The sequence below is a fragment of the Psammomys obesus genome, unplaced genomic scaffold (genome assembly GCF_907164565.1).
Source record: "Psammomys obesus unplaced genomic scaffold, mPsaObe1.curated_primary_1811, whole genome shotgun sequence".
NCBI lineage: Eukaryota > Metazoa > Chordata > Mammalia > Rodentia > Muridae > Psammomys > Psammomys obesus.
In genome coordinates this window covers 16327821-16335245 of record NW_026585689.1, presented here as the reverse complement: position 1 = coordinate 16335245, position 7425 = coordinate 16327821, and the positions used below count along the sequence as shown (strand labels likewise).

The 7425-nt window shown below is 43.8% G+C and overlaps 1 pseudogene; it reads right to left on the bottom strand.

Annotated features, from left to right (window-relative positions):
• Positions 1–2663: 2663 nt before the first annotated feature.
• On the bottom strand, positions 2664–3645 carry LOC129666280 (RNA-binding protein with serine-rich domain 1-like; annotated as a pseudogene).
• Positions 3646–7425: the final 3780 nt, after the last annotated feature.

The following is a 7425-nucleotide window of genomic DNA, read 5'->3' as shown; positions in this document are numbered from 1 at the left end:
TACTCTCTCCCTCTCATGCTTCCTCTTCCTCATCCCATCTCTCCCTCTCCCCCTTCTCTTTTCTAGATTGGTGCTCCACTACACTGATTTTACTGAGTTTTTGGTTTAATTGCATGATCTCTTTTGGCAAATGGAATATGAACATATGGGCATGAAAAGCATTTCATACCTTGTCTCTCTGCCATTAGTGCAACCTGAAGAGCCTCATATAAGTTGGGGCTTGCCTCCTAGATAGTAGGAGATCTGGAGATCCATGTAGTAATATTTAAAACTCCCCTGGAGAATGCAGCTTTTTCTTTTTTTCTTTCTTTTTTTTTTTTTTGTCTTCCCATTTTTTTAATTTTTTTTATTAATTACACTTTATTCATTTTGTATCCCCCCATAAGCCCCTCCCTCCTCCCCTCCCGATCCCACCCTCCCTCCCCTTTCTGCATGCATGCCACTCCCCAAGTCCACTGATAGGGGAGGTTCTCCTCTCCTTTCTGATCTTAGTCTATCAGTTCTCATCAAAAGTGGCTGCATTGTCCTCTACTGTGGCCTGATAAGGCTGCTCCCCCCTCAGGGGGAAGTGATCAAAGAGCAGGCCAATCAGATTATGTCAGAGGCAGTCCCTCTTCCCATTACTATGTAACCCACTTGGACACTGAACTGCCATGGGCTACACCTGTGCAGGGATTCCAGGTCATCTCCACGAATAGTCCTTGGTTGGAGTATGAGTCTCTGGGAAGTTCCCTGTGTTCAAATTATCTTGTTCTGTTGCTCTCCTTGTGGAGTTCCCATCCCCTCCAGCTCTTACTATTTCCCACTTCTTATATAGAATTCCATTCACTCTGCCCATCAGTTGGCCATCAGGCTCAGCATCTGCTTTGACAGTCTATACTGCAGAAGCTTTCAGAGGCCCTTTGTGGCAGGTTTCGAGGTTGTTTCCTGTTTTCTTCTGGCTTTCAGAGGCCCTCTATAGCAGGTTCCGAGGTTGTTTCCTATTTTCTTTTTCTTCTGATGTCCATCCTCTTTGCCTTTCAGGATGGGGATTGAACAGCTTTTTCTTAAGCCCCACCAGATCAAGACTGACAGAGACATCCCCAAACCAACAGATGCTCTCAGTGAATAGTCTCCAGAGCGGCAAACAGATGTTGCCTCAATCTTTTGTCATGTGACATTTCGTTCTCCATCCCATGTACACTGTTTCCAGTGCAGTGGGTTGTATCCTCCTGTGCCCTGGCTTTCTGCTGGTGTCACCTCCAAAGCTCATAGAAATGCCAGTTTATCCTGAGTGCACTTGACAGAAATTCAAAACTTCACCGTTGCTCAATATTATGTTCTCCTACTGTGATGCCAGAGACATTGCCTTAAGCATACCAAGATATTTTGTGTGGACAACTTTGTGTGTTGGTTCTAAAACGTGTCTCTCTGTTCTGAGGAAAGAGGATACCAATAGAATAAACTCCTTCTGTAGAGCCACTGAATATAGAAGAGCAAAGAAGGCCTCCCACAAAAGAAAAAAAGCTAACAAATAGAGTTCACAAGTCAGATGAGATATCATGGAAATAATCAATTTGCAGCACACACCCTAGAAGGAAAAAAAAAAAAAAACATGTTTATTGACCTAAATGCCATATCTGCATTCAAGTCCATGGCCAGGGCGAAGCTGCTGAGTTTGCTAAGGCACAGAACTTAATACATTTGCTGCCTGAGCCATGTAAGTTCAGGCTTGGCACTTAAGAGTAAATTTTGTGAGCCTTGTGCCATAATCTCACCTTGGTCTTCATCAGTTGTCATTTTGTAAGAATGACACATGACACAGCCATTAAGCTCCTTTGTTACAGGATGAGTTTCTTTATTTTTTTTTCCATTTTTGAGATTATAATTATATAATTTCATCTTCTCTTTCTTCCCTGGAAACCCTTCCATATACTCCTCCTTGCTTTCTTACAAATTCATGTCCTCCTTATTGTGTTATGTGTATGTATGTATGTGTCTATACATATCTATTCCTAAATATAACCTGCTCAGCTTTTTTCCAATTTGCATTCTAATCCCACGCTTGTTCAACACAGTCCTTTCACTCTACACAAGTACAAACACAACCTTATCTAAAGTGCTACAAAGTTATAAAACTCAAAACAAACCTTATAGTACTGACTGTCCAGTAAAAGCAAGAAGAGGCAATGTTGCCAATGTTAGCCTGCAGCATCACCATGAATAATAGCTAATAATGGGGTGGGGGAGGTTCCACGAGGTAGGTTCCTGGTTCACCGATCTTATAGAGTAACGGAGACACAAGAACAATAAAGACAAACAATATTTATGGAGGAACCCTTAAAAGGTTTTTAACCCTAGAAGTTGGTGTGGACTCAGCAGGGGACGTGGTCAGGCCCAACAGAACAGCAGCTTGGTCCTTTCGGCAGATGTGGCACAGCAACAGCATGGCTGTGACCAGCTTGTCTGACTGGTTCTAGGTCATTTGTAGAAAAAACGGAGTGCTGCCATATTGGAGGCTTGCTTGTCCCAGCTGGTGCTTCTACCAAACGGACGCTCAAGAACTGAGAGGGGTGAACTTCCTAGCCAGAAACTACAAGGTACTTCTATAAGCACAGTCCTGAATCAGTAGGCATCCCTGCAGCCAGAATCCTCCTGCAGAGGACATATCGCAATTGCTGTTTTCAAAGCCTACCCTGGTAAGGATCCCTACAGATCATCATTTGGCTAGAGAAAAGACAAAACGGAGCCGGGAACAGAAGTTACAGAGGTGCACATCAGTGTTCCTGCTGATCAAGAGGCTCCTGTGGTGGTGGCATCCAGGAGATGGAGACCTCTTACGAACCTTGGTCTTGGGGAGTGAGATCCCCTCCTCATCTGTGGGGCTGACCTGTGCTGCACTGGAGGTGTTGGGAGCTTTCTCCTCGCTGGGCTGAATCACCGAGGGGGTGGCCGAGGCCAAGGCGCCAACACGAGCAGTAGCAGCGATCTCTTGGCTGTTAATTTGTCTTCTATCTATGTGTTTTAGCACCTTGTCCACTTCATCTAGAGTCTCAAATTCCACATATGCATAGCCTTTGCGTAGATGAGGATGCATCCTTTCTGCAAGCATGCCAATCATTTTAATTTTCTCATAAGTAGAAAATATTTCCATGACATGGTCCTTGGTCACACTCCTGGTGAGCTCACCAATGTGCGCGTGGGGTTTAGGTGAAGGGCTCCGCCTTTGCCTCTCTTTTAGGTGGCTTGGATCTGGAGTGAGAACATGGCTGCCTGTTGTCATGCCTATGCCTAGAAGGGCTTAGGGAGCCTGAGGAGCTGCTAGAGCTGGAGCTTCCGGACGTGCTGGAACTTCCTGAATGGCCGGATGCCAATGGTGAGCTGGAGCCACTACTTGAGACTTTGCTGGTGCTGGAGCCAGACCTGGAGGCTGAGCTGGACCTAGACCTGGTGGTGCTGCTGCTCGTCTTTTCCGAGTCTCATCCCTGCTATGAATCCTCAATTGACTCTGTCGTGGACCCTTCATCTTTAGAGCAACCCTTGGACTTTGACTTCTCGTCAGAGCGGTCCTTGCTGTTTGGTGCGAAAAGGAGCCCTAGTGCTGGGCTTTTTGGTATTTTCTTTGACTCCTAGCAAGCTCTTCTTTATCACCCCGGATAAATCCATTCTTCCTTTCTGAGGTGTTCAAAGCAGCAATGTCGGCCTCACTTGTCTGGCCTCTCACTTCTAACTTGAGTCTGAGAAACGAACCCTAATCGATTGCATTTTACACCAAAGAGCAGCATCTTCCCAAGGTTGCCACCTCCTTCTTCTCTTCTCATACCCAGACGGCTGTGCACCTCTCCCTGACCAGCTTTTATAATCTTACTTGGATGTGCAAGGCCTGACCATTTGGCATTGGATAATCAACTGGTATGTTCTTCCTTGAGGACGACCATTTCTCCCTCTCTCAGCATTCCTCACCGGACTCTAGTTCTTTATGTAGTGTGTAGTTCTTAACCCTTATCACGGGAACTTCCCTCTGCAACAGGAGCCATTACAGAAAACTACAAACAATCAAAATGAGGAGTTGTGGAGTCCCAACGAATACACCCACAATATAACTCTCACACCGAAGGCTCATGGAACTTTGTGGAAGAGGCAGAAAGAATACAAGAGCCAGAGGAGTATGGAATTTACTGTGGGAGTATATCATCTAATAGTAGCAGAAGCTACATCCAAAAAAAAAAAAAATGTTACCAATATGACTATCTAAATATGAGTGATGAAGTAGGAGTTTTATTCAGGTGCCAGCACAAAGATATGTTTATGAAAAGGCTCCTGTCTAATATTTGGGGATGAATCCTAAATGCTCTCAATCAAGAAAAGCCAAAGTTCATTGTGGCACTATCATGCCTCTTGTCAGTGATTACTGACTATAAGCAGGTGATGCAATCCTGGTGAACAGGAATTGGGGTGCTCCTGGAAAAGTTTCCTCAATAAGCAAAGGGAATACCCAAGAGGGAAGTCTCTTGAGTAGGAGAGTTCTGTCTGCAGATGTCATGTAGCCTTGCTAACACCAGGAGAGATGGATTGCTGACAGGCAAGCAATGGCATATTAACATCCAGCCCCTTAGTACCATAGTTTGACCTGCTGAAATAATCATTCATGAAACTTGTCTCTGGCTTCCTAAAGTACGATGTAAAAATTTCAGCTACCTTTTGTCAACTTTTTTGTTGATTGATGCTGAAAGCATTATAACCAATGACGCAACCTAGAAGTCTGAATTTGCAGAAGAGTTTTGCCTGGGGACTCTGCCAATTTCTTAATGCTTTAATTAGACATCATAAAAATATCTCCTTTCATTTCAAGCATGGTTCAGGAAACAGCAAACAAGTTAGAAGTCCTGAGATTTTATGAATCTATATAATTTGATTTATTTTCCACAGCCTCAGGCTTGATATTAATGAATGCAGAAAGGATCCTCCAACCTCTTGTCATGAAGAGGACATCTTAGGGCATGGGGTGAGAAACATATGTACTAAAACATATGTACGAATTAATCAGAGGGCCTGTGTTTTACAGTTTGAGAACAAGTAGAACAGAAGGGAGTTAGGGGAAGATAGAAGACCTCAGACACTTTCTGTTGACTGAGAGACAGATTCATCAGCATGATTTGAGAAAGTCTACCAAGAACATGAGGAGCTTGAGAGAAAGATCAGCTGTAAAGAGTACACACATACTGCTTTTGCATTGCAGCAGAGTTCAACTCCCAGCACCCAGGTTGCCTGGCTCACAACTGTCTCTAACTCTAGCCTCAGAAAGTTGACACCTTCTTCTGGCCCGCAAAAGTATTTATACACTTCCAAATAACACACATATATACACAAAAAGAACCTACATAATGTCTACTCAGCTACAGATGCACATCAGAAGAGATGCCCTGCTCACAGAGACTTTACTTTGAAAGAGATGAAGAAAACAGTTATCATAAATGTGCATTCTTTATAATCCAGGTTTATTGACATGGCTGTTCCCCTTCTCTGTGCTGGGACCATGAAATTGGGGAAGAGTCACTGAGATAGAAAACAGAAGTGCAGAACAGAAGCAGACACACACAGCAGACACACACACAAATGTTAGGTGGAGCTTTACAAATATTGTGGAAAAGGGGGAAGAGAGATTGAAGGAGACTCAGAGGTCAAGGGTACTACAAGAAAACCTACAAAATCAACTAATCTGGACCCATACCTGTCCAGAGAGACTGAACCACCAAGCAGAGAACATCCATGGGATGGTTCTAGCTCCCACCCCTCACCATAAGTAACAGATGCACAGTTTGGTCCTCATGTTGGACATCTAACATCAGGAGCAGGGGCTGCCTCTGACTCTGTTGCCTGCCTTTGGATCTGTTTCCCATAACTGGACAGCCTTACTTAGCCTTACTGGAAGAAGATGGGCCCACTCCTACTTGATGTGCCAAAGTGAGTTGATACCCATGGGAGGTCTCCCATATTCTGAGAAGAAAGGGAGAAGGATACAGGGGGAGGGGAAAAAGAAGGGGAGATGAGAAGAAGGGACTGGGAGGAGAGGATGGACAGGAACTTCCTATTAAGATCTAAAGTAAATTAATTAATGAATGAACAACAACAAAAGAAAGTATGAAAGTAGGCTGAACATCAAGGCACACACCTATAATTCTAGTTGAGGCAGCAAGATCCTGAACTCAAGGTTAGTCTGTGCTACAACAGTGAGTTTCTGTCTCAGAAATAAATGAATGGATGAATGAATTGATAAGGATGGGAAGAAAAATAGAAGCATAAAAGCAGAAAGCTGAAGGACAAAGATGAACTGTGAGGAACGGGTGGCTAGAAGTAAGAGTGGTCAGGAAGAGAAATGGTATTTGTTGGCTGTCATATCACACGACTGGCACTTTAAGATCATCCCTTATCTTCTTTCCACAGCTATCTTGAAAGGGAAGTACTTTTATGCGTCCATTTTCAGGTAGAGTGAGCTCATCTGATTTGCAAATCTAGAATATTGAGACTCAAATTTAGATCAACTTGGTCACAACACCATAAGGGAATATCTTTGAATTTGAAACCGCATTATAAAGTCAGTAAGGCAGCAAAGAAAGAAAAACACGACACTAAACAGAGCCTATAACTATAACATTTTTAGAAAGGCATAGCAAAACAAAACAAGACCTGTAAGGGAACAGGGGAGTGTTTGGCAAGAAGAAAGGGAGAATGACAAGATTCTGGGTGGCTCTATTCATCCTAGATACTGTGTTGTTTTTTTGTTTTGTTTTGTTTTTAGACCAGATTGGCCTTGAACTCATAGTGATCTGCCTGCCTCTGCTTCCCTGAGTGATGGGATTAATTGTGTGCACTGCCATGCACTGTTTGGATACGGTCTTGAGTAAATCACTTCCATTGGGAATGACTCTTTCATGAGACAGTGAGACAGAAGCAACACATGCTACATAGGTGCTGGTGTTGAGGATGCTGATAAAGTTGGCCTTGTAAGTAACTTAGGCTCTTCAATGCTCCACTTGGTCGCCAGACAGAAGGAACACAACAGGAGCCTGGGAGGTACCATGGTCTTTATGTACAGTACCATCCTACCCAGCCTCTCTTGGTCCAGCTTCAGTCAAAAGTGAGAGAGGCTCCTTGTTGAAAAGCACAGTCCAGATGCAGAAGGGGGCATGTTTTCTGCTTATATTTTCTGCATTAGTGCCTCCTTGGGAATGTGCCACATACAGCTGGAACAGCAAAAACATGGCAGTCAGGAGAAACTGAGAATCACAGACTTCTGTAGCCTTTATCTGTCAGAACATTAATAGTCTAGATACCTCACAGTCACCCAGCATTCTACTTGCCCCAATCTCATTCTGTTTTCTCCTATGTTCCTAGCCAGAAGTAGTGGCATGAATACATATGTCATACGGGCACCATTCTAGACTG